Source organism: Bos taurus, chromosome 11 (assembly GCF_002263795.3).
Source record: "Bos taurus isolate L1 Dominette 01449 registration number 42190680 breed Hereford chromosome 11, ARS-UCD2.0, whole genome shotgun sequence".
Taxonomy (NCBI): Eukaryota; Metazoa; Chordata; class Mammalia; order Artiodactyla; family Bovidae; genus Bos; species Bos taurus.
This window is the reverse complement of record NC_037338.1, coordinates 66630017-66647287: the sequence shown is the minus strand read 5'-3', so window position 1 is coordinate 66647287 and position 17271 is coordinate 66630017. Positions and strand designations below refer to the sequence as shown.

The following is a 17271-nucleotide window of genomic DNA, read 5'->3' as shown; positions in this document are numbered from 1 at the left end:
AATTTCACAGTTCTTATGGAAATTCAAAAGACCCTGAATAGTCAAAGCAGTCTTGAGAAAGAAGAATGGAACTGGAGTAATCAATTTTCCTGACTTCAGACTATACTAAAATGTCATCAAGACAGTATGGTAGTGGCACAAAAACAGAAATATAAACCAATGGAACAAGATAGAAAGCCCAGAGCTAAACTCATACACCCATGGGTACCTTCTGTTTGACAGAAGTGGCAAGAATATACAATGGGGAAAAGATAGTCTCTTCAGTAAGTGGTTCTGGGAAAACTGGACAGCTACATGTAAAAGAATGAAATCAGAACACTCCTTAACACCATACACAAAGATAAAATGGATTAAAGACCTAAATATAAGACCAGAAACTATAAAATTCTTGGAGGAAAACATAGGCAGAACACCGCATGACATGAATCACAGCAAGATCCTCTTTGACCCGCCTCTTAGAGTAATGGAAATAACGACCAAAATAAACAAGTGGGACCTAATTAAGCTTTTGCACAGCAAAGGAAACTATAAACGAGGTGAAAAGACAATGCTCAGAATGGGAAAAAATAATAGCAAATAGAATGACTGTCGAAGGATTAATATCCAAAATTCACAAGCAGCTCATGCAACTCAATACCAGAAAAACAAACAACCCAATCAGAAAATGGGCAGAAGACCTATACAAACATCTCTCCAAAGATACGGATGACTAATGCACATATGGAAAGATGCTCAACATCACTCACTATTAGAGAAATGCAAATCACAACTACAGTGAGATATCCCCTCACACACATCAAAAAATCCACAAGCAATAGATGCTGGGGAGGGTGTGTGGAGAAAAGAGAGCCCTTGTGCACTGTTGGTGGAAATGTAAATTGGTAACAGTCGCTATGGAAGACAGTATGGAGAGAGATTCCTTAAAAAAGTAGGAGTAAATCTCATAGGACCCAGCAATCCCACTACTAGGCATATACCCTGAAAGAAAGAAAAGTGAAAGTGAGGTTGCTCAGTTATGTCCGACTTTTTGCAACCCCATGGACTGTAGCCTACGAGGTTCCTCTGTCCATGGGATTTTCCAGGCAAGAGTACAGGAATAGGTTGCCATTTTCTTCTCCAGGGTATCTTCCTAACCAAGGTCTCCTCATTGCAGGCAGATGCTTTACCATCTGAGCTACCAAGGAAACCCTATACCCTGAAGGAAACCATAATTGAAAAAGACACATGTACTCCAGTTTTCATTGCAGCACTATTTACAGTAGCTAGGACATGGAAGCAACTTAGATATCCATTGAAAGATGAATGGACAAAGAAGCCGTGGTACATATATACAATGGAATATTTCTCAGTCATAAAAAGGAACAATTTGAGTCAGTTTTAATGAGGTAGAGGAACCTAGAGCCTATTTTACAGAGTGAAGTAAGTCAGAAAGCAAAATATATATTAACATATGTTTATGGCATCTAGAAAGATGGTACTGATGAGCCTATTTGCTGGGGAGCAGTGGAGATGCAAACATAGAAAACAGAGTGGGACTTGGAGAGGTGAGGAAGGAGTGGAATGAATGGAGATAGTAGCATGGCAACATGCACCATATATAAAATAGATAGCCAGTGGGAATTTGCTACATGACTTAGCTCAAACCAGTGCTCTATGAAAACTTACAGGGAGGTGGGAGGGAGGTTGAAGAGGTAGGGGACATATGTATTCCTATGGTGATCCATGTGGATGTATGGCAGAAACCAACACAATATTGTAGAATAATTATCCTTCAATTAAAAATAAGTAAGTTCCCATTATAAGAAAAAGAATTGTTAACTATTTAAGGTGTTGAATGTTGACTTATTGTAATTATTTTGCAGTATATACGAATATTGAATCATTGTGTTATACATCTGAAACTAATCCAATGTTGTGTGTAAATTGTATCTGAATTTAAAAAAATACCTGAGGTAGTAGACTTGATCTGGCTGCTTTACAGATTATTACTTCTGATTTCTCCTGCAAAATCATTTCCTTCTATCTGACTGAACCTTCCTTTATTTCTTCTCATTGTTATCATCTAACATTTTCTTGGATAAAACACTTTTCATTCAGAATTTAAGTACCTGTGTCCTGTTGCCTCTCTAGGTTCCACTGTTGTGTTTTCTTCATTTTCACCCTTGCTTTAGCGTTCCTTGGCCTTCTCCATAATCACCATACATTCTCTCTACTAGAGCTGTATCTTGTAGCCACTATATCCTGTGGTCTCTTATCATAGTCCATAACTCTTCCACTACTGGGACTTTATTTCCTCTGTTTAGAGATTATTTTCTCAATTATAATTATTGAACATGCTGTGACTTTAGAATTTTCTGTTTTGTTTTGGGATTGTGTATGTTTTTAAAGTAAAATATAGTACCAAGTTAGTACTGTTCCCTGCAAGAATTTGTTGGACGATTTGCTTTATTTTATACTTTCCATTCCTTTACTCCTCCTCTCAGCTGTCTCCACCTATATCACACCCTCTCATTGTCCTGTTTCTGCGATTGTTGCCATTGTGTTAGATATAGGAGCAACATATTTTAAATTGCTTTGTTAGTATGAGTTGTTAGCGACAAGCCTCTTTGAACTTAAGTGTTCTAAGATGTGATGAAAATGGTTTCCTGACTTCTTTCTCTTGTATAATGCAGAAAGGGTGTGGCTTTATGATATATTGGTAAGAATACTATAGAAATTATATTAGATTGGGTTCAAATTTGATCTCCACTACCACCAGCTATGTGACCTTGTGCAAACTGGTTAACCTTGACACTTCATCTACCCAGAAGTTTGTTTGGAAGATAAATGAGATAAGGTACGTGAAGTTGCTAATGGAGTACACAGCACATAGTATTTCTTCTTATTTTTTTGTATTCCACAAAGTTAACTATTCTTTTTCCATCCCTGTTTATATTCACAAAACTAACTTAAAGATTATGTTCTAGATCCATCAGTTTTTGCCTTAACAAAAGTCCATTAGAACTTAACAAAGTAACAACATTTATTGTACTGCAGTCTTTTCTTTTCCCCATGAAAAGGCATTTTATTTTAAATATAGCAGTGTGTACATGTCAATCCCTATTGCGTGTTTAGTTTGAAATAAAGTAATTACTGAAATTTAGATGGGTACATTTAAAGTATCTGAAGGATTTTAGAACTTTTATATATATTGTCTTAATTTGAAGAAAAATCTTAATTTTATTGTTAGAATAAAAGCAGATGAAAATGCCACCCATTAAGATAATTTTAGTGAGAGTTTTTTAGGGGTAGTGTTAGTAATTACTCTTTGTGTAGCAGTCTGCATAACTTAAAACTTATTGATCAAATTAAAGTTATATCTTATTTTTAATAGTACAAGTTTTGAAGTCTGAACTTACCCCTGCCATGGAAATAATTGTTATTTGTCCCCTTTGTGACTCTTAACTCCCTCTTACTTGAAATTTTTCCTTGTACAATTTTTAGAACTGTATTAGAATATGATCCATAATAGAGTGAAAATACTATATATGTTCTGTTATGGTCTAAGAAAACATCATGGAATAATATAGATTATGATAAAGCCATGATGGAATATTAAATTATTTGAATAGGACCATATTCTACCGACTCTTTCCCTGTTTTTAATAATTTCTGTTCTTAGTGAATTTCTCATCTAATTATTTAAGTGTTAATATTTTGCTATTTTTTATTTTGTTTTCCTTTTTTAATGAACTCCCCTTTGAGTGGTGAAGGTTACTATCTGTATGCTGATAATGTCCAAGATCATATCTCTAGTTATGATCTTTCCTCTGAGTGCAGGTTCTGTACTTGGTGGATATGTCTACCTTCATGTCCATAGCCCCCCTGCAGTTTCACATTGTGTGTTTAGGGGACTTGAGAACCTGCAGTGTTTATGCTTTGATCATGCCTCGCATATTGTATTGCACACGGATGGGCATTTTTCCCTCTCCTTGCTCATGGGTCTGTTAAAGGGTATAAATAGGAGGCTCTTTATGTGTGGAAAAATACTTCAGAATGTTAATAAAGCAATATAAACAGTTACAAATTCATATAGCAAAGTTATACTTAGATTCAGACAGCTCAGTGAAAAAGTAATCGAGTGTGTTATGAATTAGTCATAGTGTAAAATGAGATGAATAAGCTAGGCTGCTTTAAAATTAAGAACTTTTCTTCATGAAGTGTTACCATTAACCATTCTCCACTAAAAGGATCTTGGGCTCCTTGGAGAGCTGATTTCAGGACTGGGGCAGGCAAAGTGCAGTATGTGCTTGCAGCGTCTTGTGCCCGAAGGTAAGGAAGGCTCATAAAATGATGGGAATGTATTAAAAGAACACAGGATCTAGCCTACAGGGGAAGGTTCCCACAGGTCACATGTGGGACAATTTAAACATCGCGTTAGATATGATGACAGAAGATTATAACCCATTGAAATAAACCCATTAAGTCCATGCTGAAATATGTAAGTACATGTGGACATTGAGGAAAAAGAAATCTTTCCTACAGGAGGAAGCCAAATAAGAAATGTTGAAGGATTGATGAAATTAGAAAAATACCATATGGCAATTGTGTCAGTTACCTATTACTTCAGAACAAATTACCCAACAGTATAGTAGCCTAAAATAACATATTATTTTACAGTTTCTCTGGATTTAGCTGTGTTTTCTACTTGATGGAAACTGCAAAGACTGACATGAAGGTGTTAGTCTGTGGGTTGTGGTCTCATCTGAATGCTTGATTGGGGAAGAATCTGACTTCCACAGTGTTGTTGGCAACATTTAGTTCTTTGTGGGCTGTTGACTAGAGGTCACCTTGCTATGTGAGCTTCATTAAAGCGTGCAAAATGAGGTTATAGAAGGAGACTTGTTGGCAAGGTGGAAGTCACAGTCTTTTGTAACCTAATCACAAAAGTGGTATCACCTTAATATTGTCATACTTGGTTGGTTAAAGGCAAGTCACGCAAGGCAAGGGGATTATATAAGTCACACAAGGCAAGGGAATATCAGGAGGTGGAAATCATCTTGGAGGCTGGCTAACTCAGCAGCCATCATGATATAATTGACTCAGACTAGAATCATCAGTTGATGTTAAAATGAGTGGATGAAAAATTGAGGAGTAACTTGGATATTTACATAGACCAAAAAATATCTTCCCACAAGATGCTTATTAAGCGCAAAGGGAAAAATGTAACTTTATGAAGGAGAAATCTGTCAAAGTGATCAATCAAAGTGAAAGTCGCTCAGTCATGTCCGACTCTTTGCTACCCCATGGACTATACAGTCCATGGAATTCTCCAGGCCAGAATACTGGAGTGGGTGGCCTATCCCTTCTCTGGAGGATCTTCCTGACCCAGGAATCAAACTGGGGTTTCTCGCATTGCAGGCATTACTTCATCAACTGAGCTATCAGGAAAGCCTCTAAGTGATCAGAGTTATCAGTAATGAGAAAAACCAACATTATCTTTTCCCCACTATCTGGCACGAACATGTTACCACCTCTTTGGTATTTTACTCAAATCAAATCATGAGGAAGCATTAGGTAAACTCTTTGAAGGAGAGTCTACAGAATAACTGGCGAGTATTCTTTATAAATATCAAAGTTACGAAATACATAAACAGACTGAAGAATTGTTCCAGTTAAAGTACTCTTAATTAAGAGCGACATGGCTATTAACCACAATACATGATCCAAGATTTTTTTTTTTTCCCCATAAAGAATGCTATTGGGACACATTTATGTATTGTAGAATAATATAGACTATTATTGTGGAACCATAATAGAATATTAGAAAAAGTAGAACAGATGCATCGTCTACTGGCTTTGTTGCTATGTTAGATTTTCTTTTTCACTGGTGAATCTCTCTTCAAATGCTGCTTTTCTCAATTGGCAAAATTTAAATAAGAAGATCTTTGGATCATCAGTTTTTTAGAGTGGTTCATGATAACTGGGAAATCTCCAAGACCCTTTCAGGGGGTCCACGAGCAAAAGCTGTTTTCATTATAACACAGAAATAATATTTGTTTTATTCACTCTGTTTACATTTGCACTGATGGTGCAAAAGCAGTGACTGGTAAAACTGCTGATACCTTAGCATGAATGAAAACAATGACACTGTACTGTATCAGTAAGTCATTATATTCACTGCCATGCAGTTGCAGTTTAAAAAAACACCAGTTTCTCTCAATATCATTGGTAAAGCAGTAAAAAGTATTAATTTTATTAAATCTAACCAAGAAGAAGCAAATGGCAGTTTTAGAACTGAAATACAATTGATACAGTAATGTAGTGGGTAAAATCAACAGAAGAGAACAGAGGAGTCAATAAACTGGCAGAGGAAAAGAAATTACCTAGTCTGAACAACAGAAAGAAAACATAATGATGAAAATAATCCACAGAGTTTCAGGAAACTGTGGGACTATAAAAAAGATTTAACACTTGTGTCATTGAGGCTCCCTCCTCAAGAACCGAAGAAAGAGAAAAATCTATTTCCTTACTAAAGGAAGGAAATAAAAACAGAAATCAGGGTAATTGGAAACAGAGGGACAGTAAAGGAAATCAGTGAAAGAAAGAGCTGGTTCTTCAAAAAGATTACTAAACAAACTTCTAGCCACACTGAGAGAAATTAAGAAGCAAAGTGTCAGTATCAGGAATAAAACATAATAGTATTACCATAGACCCCGAATATGTGAACAAGATAATAAATATTATGAAAAGCTCTGCACACCTAAATTTGACAACTTTGACATATGGACCAGTTTCTTGAAAAATGCAAACCACCACATTTCACCCAGTATGAAATAGATAGTTTAAATAGTCCTATTGTCTTGATACCAAAAAAAGAAGGTACAAAGAAGAAAACTATAGGTCAGTATTCCCATATCAGTGTAGGTACAAAAATCCTTAGCAAAATGTAAGCAAATAGAATTAAACATTAGATAAAAAAAATTTTTTTAATGTCATAACTGTGTATGGCTCATTGCATGGATGCAGCAGGCCTGCTTCACTATTTGAAAATCAACTAACATTAAATAGTGTCAGTCACTCAGTCGTGTCTGACTCTTTGTGACCCCGTGGACTGTAGCCAACCAGGCTCCTCTGTCCATGGATTCTCCAGTCAAGAATACTGGAGTGGGTTGTCATTTCCTTCTCCAGAGGATCTTCCTGACCCAGGGATCAAACCAGGGTCTCCTGCATTGCAGGCAGATTCTTTACCATCTATAGGGAAATCCTCCAGTTAGGTAGTATAGTAATATCAAATCGTGTTTAATAATGTAAATGTCTGTTATATTTATCCCATTCTAAATAACCATCCAGAGATTTATTCATTTGAGGTTGCTGTTCTTCAGTTGCTCGGTTGTGTCTAACTCTTTGCGACCCTGTGGAGTGCAGCATGCCAGGCTTCCCTGTCCTTCACCATCTCCTGGGGTTTGTGCAAACTCATGTCCATGAGTCTGTGATGCCGTCCAATCATCTCATCCTGTCATCCCCTTCTCCTGCCTTCAGTCTTTCTCAGCATCCGGGTCTTTTCTAATGAATCGACTCTTTGCATCAGGTGGCCAAAGTATTGGAGCTTCAGCTTCAGCATCAGTCCTTCCAATGAATATTCAGGGTTGGTTTCCTTTAGGAGTGACTGGTTTGATCTCCTTGCAGTCCAAGGGACTCTCAAGAGTCTTCTCCAGTACCACAGTTTGAAGGCATCAGTTCGTCAGGACTCAGCCTTTTTCATTGTCTAGCTCTCACATCTGTTCATGACTACTGGAAAAACCTTAGCTTTAACTATACAGACATTTGTAGGCAAAGTAATGTCTCTGCTTTTTAATATACTGTCTAGGTGTGTCATTGCTTTTCTTCCAGTGAGCAAACGTTTTTAATATCCTGGCTGCAGTCACCATCCACAGAGATTTTGAAGCCCAAGAAAATAGTCTGTCACTATTTCCATTGTTTTCCCATCTATTTGCCATGAATTGGGACTGGGACTGGATGCCATGATCTTCATTTTTTTCAGCCAGCTTTTTCATTCTCTTCTTCACTCCCTTTGAAAAGAAAAAAAATTTTTTAATATTAATATAATCTACCATATTAACATTCTGAAGAACAAAAATCACATGATCATATCAGTTGATGAAGAAAATGCATTTGATAAAATTCGAGACCCATTCATAATTTTTTTTAAAGTATTTATTAATTTATTTGGCTGCCTCAGGTCTTAAACTTGAGACTCTTGGGATGTTTGTTGCGTCATGCAGAATCTTTTGTTGCTGGCCATGGACTCTCCAGTTGTGTTACGTGGGCTCTCTAGTTGTGTCACACGGGCTCAGTAGTTGCGTTGTGTGGGCTCAGTTGCCCTGTGGCATGTGGGATCTTAGTTCCCCGACCAGGGATCAAATCCATGTCACCTGCATTTGCAAGGTGGTTTGTTAACCCACTAGGGAAGTCCCACTCATTCATAATTTGAAGGAAAAAAAAAAAAAGCAAAACTTCAGAAAAATATACTTTGGAGAAACAACTCAGTTGGATAAGGAACATTTATGAAGACCTACTTTATCCTTTTCAAAAAAAGGGAACATTTCATGCAAAGATGGGCTTGATAAAGGACAGAGATGGTATGGACCTAACAGAAGCAGAAGACATTAAGAGGAGGTGGCAAGAATACACAGAAGAACTGTACAAAAAAGATCTTCACAACCCAGATAATCACGATGGTGTGATCACTCACCTAGAGCCAGACATCCTGGAATGTGAAGTCAGGTGGGCCTTAGAAAGCATCACTACGAACAAAGCTAATGGAGGTGATGGAATTCCAGTTCAGGTATTTCAAATCCTGAAAGCTGATGCTGTGAAAGTGCTGCACTCAATATGTCAGCAAATTTGGAAAACTCAGCAGTGGCCACAGGACTGGAAAAGGTCAGTTTTCATTCCAATCTCAAAGAAAGGCAATGCCAAAGAATGCTCAAACTACTGCACAATTGCACTCATCTCACATGCTAGTAAAGTAATGCTCAAAATTCTCCAAGCAGAGGAACCAGAGATCAAATTGCCAACATCCGCTGGATCATGGAAAAAGCAAAGAGAGTTCCAGAAAAACATCTATTTCTGCTTTATTGATTATGCCAAAGCCTTTGACTGTGTGGATCACAATAAACTGTGGAAAATTCTGAAAGAGATGGGAATACCAGACCACCTGACCTGCCTCTTGAGAAACCTATATGCAGGTCAGGAAGCAACAGTTAGAACTGGACATGGAACAACAGACTGGTTCCAGATAGGAAAAGGAGTACGTCAAGGCTGTATATTGTCACCCTGCTTATTTAACTTCTATACAGAGTACATCATGAGAAACACTGGGCTGGAAGAAGCACAGGCTGGAGTCAAGATTGCTGGGAGAAATATCAGTAACCTCAGATGTGCAGATGACACCACCTTTATGGCAGAAAGTGAAGAACTAAAGAGCCTCTTGATGAAAGTGAAAGAGGAGAGTGAAAAAGTTGGCTTAAAGCTCAACATTCAGAAAACGAAGATCATGACATCTGGTCCCATCATTTCATGGGAAATACATGGGGAAACAGTGGAAAGTGTCAGACTTTATTTTTTTGGGCTCCAAAATCACTGCAGATGGTGATTACAGCCGTGAAATTAAAAGATGCTTACTCCTTGGAAGGAAAGTTATAACCAACCTGGATAGCATATTCAAAAGCAGAGACATTACTTTGCCAACAAATGTTGTCTGGTCAAGGCTATGGTTTTTCCAGTAGTCATGTATGGATGTGAGAGATGGACTGTGAGGAAAGCTGAGCGCCGAAGAATTTATGCTTTTGAACTGTGGTGTTGGAGAAGACTCTTGCGAGTCCCTTGGACTGCAAGGAGATCCAACCAGTCCATCCTAAAGGAGACCAGTCCTGGGTGTTCATTGGAAGGACTGATGCTGAGGCTGGAACTCCAATACTTTGGCCACCTGATGTGAAGAGTTGACTCATTGGAAAAGACCCTGATGCTGGGAGAGATTGGGAGCAGAAGGAGAAGGGGATGACAGAGGATGAGATGGCTGAATGGCATCACCAACTCGATGGATGTGAGTTTGGGTGAACTCCGGGAGTTGGTGATGGACAGGGAGGCCTGGTGTGCTGAGATTCAAGGGGTCGCAAAGAGTCGGACACGACTGAGTGACTGAACTGAACTGAATTTTGTCCTTAATTCAATATTGGGAGAATCAAATTCTTAAAAGTTTAGTTACTAAAAAAAGTTTAGAGTTCTACTTTCCTTGATGCATACATTTCATACTGGCTATCTTTTAAGCATTTATATGTTCTTCAGATAAACAAGCATGTACTCTTAATACTGAAATAATATTTATAGTTCACAAGGAGAACCTGTAACCAAATAAGACAATGTTGTCATGACCTAAAGTCTACTAGATAAAGATGAATGTCTAAATATTCTGACAGCATGCCCTTTGAAAATATTCTAAACTTTATAGTATGTATCTATAAAATTTATTTTTGTTCTCTCACATCTTGACACTTTAAGATCAAAGTAACTCTAAACAAAATGAGATAAAAGAGATCCAAAAATATTTGCATTTCTTTGCCAGAAAATTTCTTTAGAAAATATTCTAGTGTTCTTACTGATTTTTATGTATACCAAAATTGTAATCATAATAATTTTTTTTTTAATGCTGAGTAGCATAGATTTAAGGGGAAAGTTAGAATCAGTCCAAGTGTCTATATCTGTTGAAAAACAAATTTGTTAACTTCTCACAAATCAGTTTTTTTCTAGGATAAAGTCAGACCATTTTAATAACTTCTAAAATATGCTCCTCATTCTCAGAAGTATGACAGGTATTAAACCTTTTTTATAATCCCTCAGTTTATAATTCCCCAAGGCTCTGTGGACTATTTTTTTCAGTTTGTTTTCTTCCTGTTGTTCAGACTGGATAATTTCTTTTCCTCTGTCTACCAGTTTACTGATTCTTGTCTCTGTCTGCTCTATTCTGTTGAGTTTACTCACTGTATTACTGTATCAGTTATTGTTTTTCAGTTCTAAAGTTGCTATTTGGTGGTTCTTTGTATCTTTTATTTCTTTATTGCGGTTTTCTCTTTTATGTTTCATGTATCAATTGCTTTCCTTGAAGCGACAGGCTCACTGTTCAACACACTGATGCTTAAAAGTCCACCTAAACCAAATTCCTTAAGCTATGTAGATTTTTATATGTACCTATAAAACTCTTCCTTCAATAAAGTTAGGATAATGTTAAACCTGGCAAGGGATATAAAAACATAGTAATTGTTGTCTTCATGGACTTTAAAATCTGAAAGTGAATCTGAAAGTGAAGTGAAAGTGAAAGTTGTTCAGTCGTTCCCGACTCTTTGCGACCCCGTGGACTGCAGCATGCTGGGCTTCCCTGTTCTTCACCAACTCCTGGAGCTTGCTCAAACTCATGCCCATTGACTTGGTGATGCCATCCAACCATCTTGTCCTCTGCTGCCCTTTTCTCCTTTTGCCGTCAATCTTTCCCAGCATCAGGGTTTTTTCCAAAGTCAGTTCTTCGCATCAGGTGGCCAAAGTATTGAAGTTTCAGCTTTAGTATCGGTCCTTCCAATGAATATTCAGGACTGATTTCCTTGAGGATTGACTTGTTTGATCTTTTGGCAGTCCATGGGACTCTCAAGAGTCTTCTCCAGCACCACAGTTCAAATATTGTTAAGGAGTTTTGTATCCATGGACATGAAATACTGGAGAATAGTTTTTTGTTTTTTTTTTTTGTAATGTAGTTGTCTCCTTTTCCTGTCAAGGCAGTGCTGGCCCCATAAAATGAGTTAGGAACTATTTCTTCTGCTTTCTAAATGAATTTGTATGTTTTTGGACTTTGAACGTATGATAGAATTGACCGGTGAAGGCATCAGGTCTTTAGTTTTTTTGTTAAAGGTATTTTTTTTTCCCCTTAAATTCAATTTAATAGCATAGATTAGATCTGTTGAACTTACCTCTTTTTTTCTCTTGAGTCAGTTTTGGTAGATTCAGTTTTTCAAGAAACTTGTCCATTTCAGCTGAGTTAAACATTTTATTTTCATATCTTTTTAATATACACTTATTTTTCTTTTAATGTCTATAGGATCTGTAGTGATTTGCTTGGGGTGTTATTTATTGACCTTTTCCAAAAAATAAAGTTTTGATTTTACTGATTTTTGTTTCTGTTTGTCTACTTCCTAGTTCATTAATTTCTGTTTTTAGTTTTCTCTTTCTCCCCTTGCCTTGGGTTTAATTTATTCTTTTTCTGGCTTTTAAAGGTGGGAACAAATTTTGCATTTTAGACTTCTCTTCTAGTAGTACTTTCCTCAAAAGACTACTTAACCTGTAGCCTTTAAATTCTGATCAGTTCAGCTTTCACTCTGTTCAAAATATTTTTATTTCTCTCATCATTTCTTCTGTGACTTTTGGGTTATTTAGAATTTTGTTGTTTATTTTCAGATATTTGAATGTTTCCAGATACCTTTGTTTAATTCCATTGTAATGAGAAAATATATTCTGTATGATTTCAGTCCTCTATTAAGACCTTTTTTTTTTTTTTTTTTTTTTGAGGCTCAGAATAATGTCTATCTTCATGAATGTTCATGTGCACTAGAATAGAGTATTTTGTTGTTTTAGGACATCTTGGTTGATACTGTGTTATTCTGATCTTCCATAATTGTGTTTACTTTATCCTTTGGTCTGCTTGTGTTCTGTCAGTTACAGTGAGAGAAATGTTAAAATCTGCAAATATGATTGTCTGTTTCCTTTCGGTTCTCTGTGTTTCACACATTTAATTTTGAAGCTGTTATTAAGCATACAGTTGGCTCTTAAACATGTGTTTGAACTGTGTGAGTCTACTAATACAGGGATTTTTTTTTTTTTTTTTTTCCCAACAAATATTGTAGTACTCCATGATCAAAGTGAATCCATGGATTAGGGTATCTATGCAGGTCCTGGAACCAATCCCCTGTGATTACTGTGGGATCAGTATATAGGAAAGGGTTCTGGGACCCAGTTACAATGAGTTTTTCCCTACACAACTACAAAATTCTTGGATACCAGGTGTCCTACAGTTCAACTCAATTCATCTAGAGATAGCATGAGATTCCACAGGTTAAGGGCTCAGACCTACAAGATTGCGTCCACTCCTCCCCCACCCTCCCGTTAGATGGGAATTCCAAGTCCAGGTTGTTCCTTGAGGTTCTGACCAACCAGTTATAGATTGGAGGTTCCAACAACCCCTGCCTTGAGTTTGGTTAGTTTACTAGTGCATCTCAGAACTCAAAACATTTTACTTACTAGACCACTGGCTAATTGTAGAAGGGTGTAACTCAGGAACAGCCAGATGGAAGAGGTACATGGGAAGGTGTGTGGAGCTTCCATGCTGTTCCAGGTGCTTCCAAACCCAGAAGGGGTCTCCGGCCCCTATTTTTGTTATTTTTTCTGGAAGCTTCATTATATAGAAGCCTTATATAGAAGCATTATTTGGCATGATTGTTAAACCACTCACCAGTGGTGGTTGAGTTCAGTCTCCAGCCCAGATTAAATCATCAGCCGTTGGTGAGTGGGTTTTTTTTTTAATCGGTAATTCTGGCTGTGCTGGGTCTTCACTGCTTTGTGCGAGTTTTCTCTAGTTAGGGCGAGCAGGGGCTACTCTTTGCTGTGGTGTGCCAGCTTCCCATCAGGGTGGTTTCTCTTATTTCAGAGCATGGGCTTTAGGATGTGCGGGCTTCAGTAGTTGTGGTGCATGGGCTCAGTTGCCCTGCGGCATATGGAATCTTCCCAGACCAGGGATCGAACCCATGTCCCCTGTGTTGGCAGGCAGATTCTTACCCACTGCACCACCAGGGAAGTCCCTGGTGAGTGGTTTAACCCCCAGCCCATTTCTGTTCCCCAGAGGCTGGAGGGTGGGGCTGAAAGGTCCAGTCTCTAATCACATGATTGGTTCCCCTGGCCACCAGCCCCTGTCCTTGGTCCTTTCCCATAGTCATGTCATTAATAGAGCAAAATAAATCTCGATAGCTCTCCTCACTTAAAACATTCTAAGGAGTTCTTATGCTAGAAATGAATGAGGACCAAGGATATTTCTCATTACATATCACAGTATATTTAAGATTGTTACATCTTTCTAAATGAATTGACTTTTTTAAGGTTATGAAATAATTCTCTTTATCACTGGTTATATTTCTTGTTCTGAGCTCTACATTGTCCATTATTGCTAGCCACTGTATCTTTCTTTTGCTTATTGCTTTTATGGTATATCTCTTTCTTTCAACCTATCTGAAAAGTGGGCTTCTTGTATATAGTTGTATATTCTTTTAATTGGAGTTATTAGGCCATTTATATCAAACATAATATAATTCTCAGAATGCTTGAATTTAAATCTAAATTGCTAGTTACTGTTTTTTTCTCATTTGATTTTTGATCCTTGCTTCCTGTTTATCTACCTTTTTTTGGATTGTTTTTATGATTCCATTTTATTTTTTTTATTATAAAGTATTGCTCTAGGGTTTACAATATGCATCTTCATCATGCTCTACCTTCAAATAATGTAATGTTTCCCTTGTAGTATAAGATCTTGACAAATATATTAATTTTTTACATTTTTCTTGGTTACACGTCTTATTTCTACACGTTATATACTCTATAGTACATTGTTATGTTTGTGTTAAATAGTGAAAGTTACATTTGAAAGACATTTAAAAATGAGGAAAATGTATATTTTTCTTAATTTTTGGGTATCTTGGAAAGACATTTTACCTTAGTATTAAATATTTAGGGAGGGTGGGATGATTTGGGAGAATGGCATTGAAACATGTATAATATCATATATGAAACAAGTCGCCAGTCCAGGTTCGATGCACGATACCGGATGCTTGGAGCTGGTGCACTGGGACGACCTAGAGGGATGGTATGAGGAGGGAGGAGGGAGGAGGGTTCAGGATGGGGAACACATGTATACCTGTGGCAGATTCATTTTGATATATGGCAAAACCAATACAATATTGTAAAGTTAAAAAATAAAATCTTAAAAAAATATTTGGAAGATACCTTTCTGGGTATGAAATTAGACAGGTTAAGGTTGAAGTAAGTTTAGGAGAGAGGTGAAGCATTCATTGTTGATGGAAAAGCCCTGAGAAACCCAGCCAGATTGATCCTTGGGTCTTGTGATTGCTTAGAAGGAAGTGATACAGGCAGAGAGGATGGATGGTACCATTTATAAAGAAGTGATAACACTGTGAAGGTCAGTGGGCTGGAGAAACAAGGACCTGGTTTCTAAGTCCTCCCTGAGACTACTACATAACCCTTTTGCCTTCACTTATGAACCAATTACATTTTAACATTTAAACAACATTTTAAAAAGTTACATCATTTTAAAAACACCTCACAGTGACAGTGTAAGGATCACTATACTTTTTTGGCATCCCACTCCAGTACTCTTGCCTGGAAAATCCCATGGATGGAGGGCCTGGTGGGCTGTAGTCCATGGGGTCGCTAAGAGTCGGACACGATTGAGCGACTTCACTTTGACTTTTCACTTTCATGCATTGGAGAAGGAAATGGCAACCCACTCCAGTGTTCTTGCCTGGAGAATCCCAGGGACGGTGGAGCCTCGTGGGCTGCCGTCTATGGGGTCGCACAGAGTCAGACATGACTGAAGCGACTTAGCAGCAGCAGCATACTTTTTTGAGAGCCTCATAAGAAACATACTTAATTGTAAGGTAGAGTGGAATTTTTAAATATGTGAGACAGTAAGAGATAAGAATCATGGTAAGAATCTTAAGGTTAATTGAATAAAATGCAAAATAAATAGAACTCTTCTCTCTGCTCATTAATAATGTCATTTTTTTAATCAATGTTTGCTACTTCTGTCTCTGTTTTAATATATATTTGATGTTTAAATTGACCTAAAATTAGACTAACCAGTTAAATAAGCTTCTATAATTTTCAAGGAAAAGATTGTTGGCAAGATAAGAATTACAGATGCTAATTTACTGATAAACTTTGCTTAGACCTTATGTTTACTCAGAATACTTTCAGACCTTACGTTTACTCAGAATACTTTGAAGAGTTTAAAAGCTAGTTTGCAAGATTAAAATGATATTTCTCATTTCAGACTGTATTCAGTAACTTCTTGGAATACTTTGGTATATTCAAATATTTAAGTGTTAATCCTGTTGTACACTGCCTGCTAGACAGGGTCACAATTAGATAGCTGGAATATAGGATGCAAGGTATACTTAGTTTTATTGCTGAACTTTAAAAATTCAATTTGTGTTACTTTTAAGTTCTGTTGACTTTTTCAAAAATTTTCTTAATCATTTTTACTTCATGTGAGCCTGTTACACTTGGAATTTTTACCGTTTTAGATTCAGAGCTACTCTGAATGTGGCGCTAGTGATAAAGAACCCTGCCAGTGCAGGGGGCATAAGAGATGTGGGTTCGATACCTGGGTCAGGAAGATCCCCTGGAGTAGCAAATGGCAACCCACTCCAGTGTTCTTGCCTGGGGAATCCCATGGACAAGAGGACCCAGGAGGGCTACAGTCCACAGGGTCACAAAGAGTTGGACATGACTGAAGCAACTTAGCACTCGTGCACACACGTACCTGGTTCTATTATTAATCAAATGGCCTGATTTTCACCAACTTACTTGACCTCTGTGTACCAAGTCATCAAGAATTGTTAAATGTAGGCCTTGGATCAGGTCTGTAGTTTTTCTTCAGCACTTTTTTCCTTAAATAAAATTTTAAGTTAGGAATCCAGGTAAATTGTATTAACTTAGAGTTTATCCATGAGATAAGACTTCTCCTGAAAAAAAAAAAACTGGAGCTCAAGTGGCTGGCTGTCTTACACTGGACCTACCTTCCTATTATTTTTCCTATTTTAGTTGCATAGCATATAGAAAATTCAGTTTCAATGCAGGTATAAAAGGTAACAGATTTTTCTTAGCAACTTTGAAGTCTCAGTAAACTCTTCAGTTAAAGAGAGATGGCAGAAGAAGCTTTATTCTGAACTCTACTCAAAAATGAGTTCATCCAGCAAGACAAGTTAGAGCATTGACAGTCTGTAAAAATTTGATATACAGTATGTTTAGGGTGTTAAAAATATGTAAAATAAATTTTAATCAAATGTTTTTATGTCTTAAGTGACAGAGCTACAGCTCAGGCCTGTTTGATGCAAGAGCCCTTTCATCATATTGTATAATTTTTTAAAATAAAAAAAATATTTATAGTCTAGCCACATT

The 17271-nt window shown here is 37.2% G+C and overlaps 1 protein-coding gene across 2 annotated transcripts in view; it reads left to right on the top strand.

The window, feature by feature from the left end:
• Nucleotides 1–17271, top strand: part of PPP3R1 (protein phosphatase 3 regulatory subunit B, alpha) — a 61648-nt gene that overhangs the window by 20201 nt on the left and 24176 nt on the right. The window lies entirely within an intron of this gene.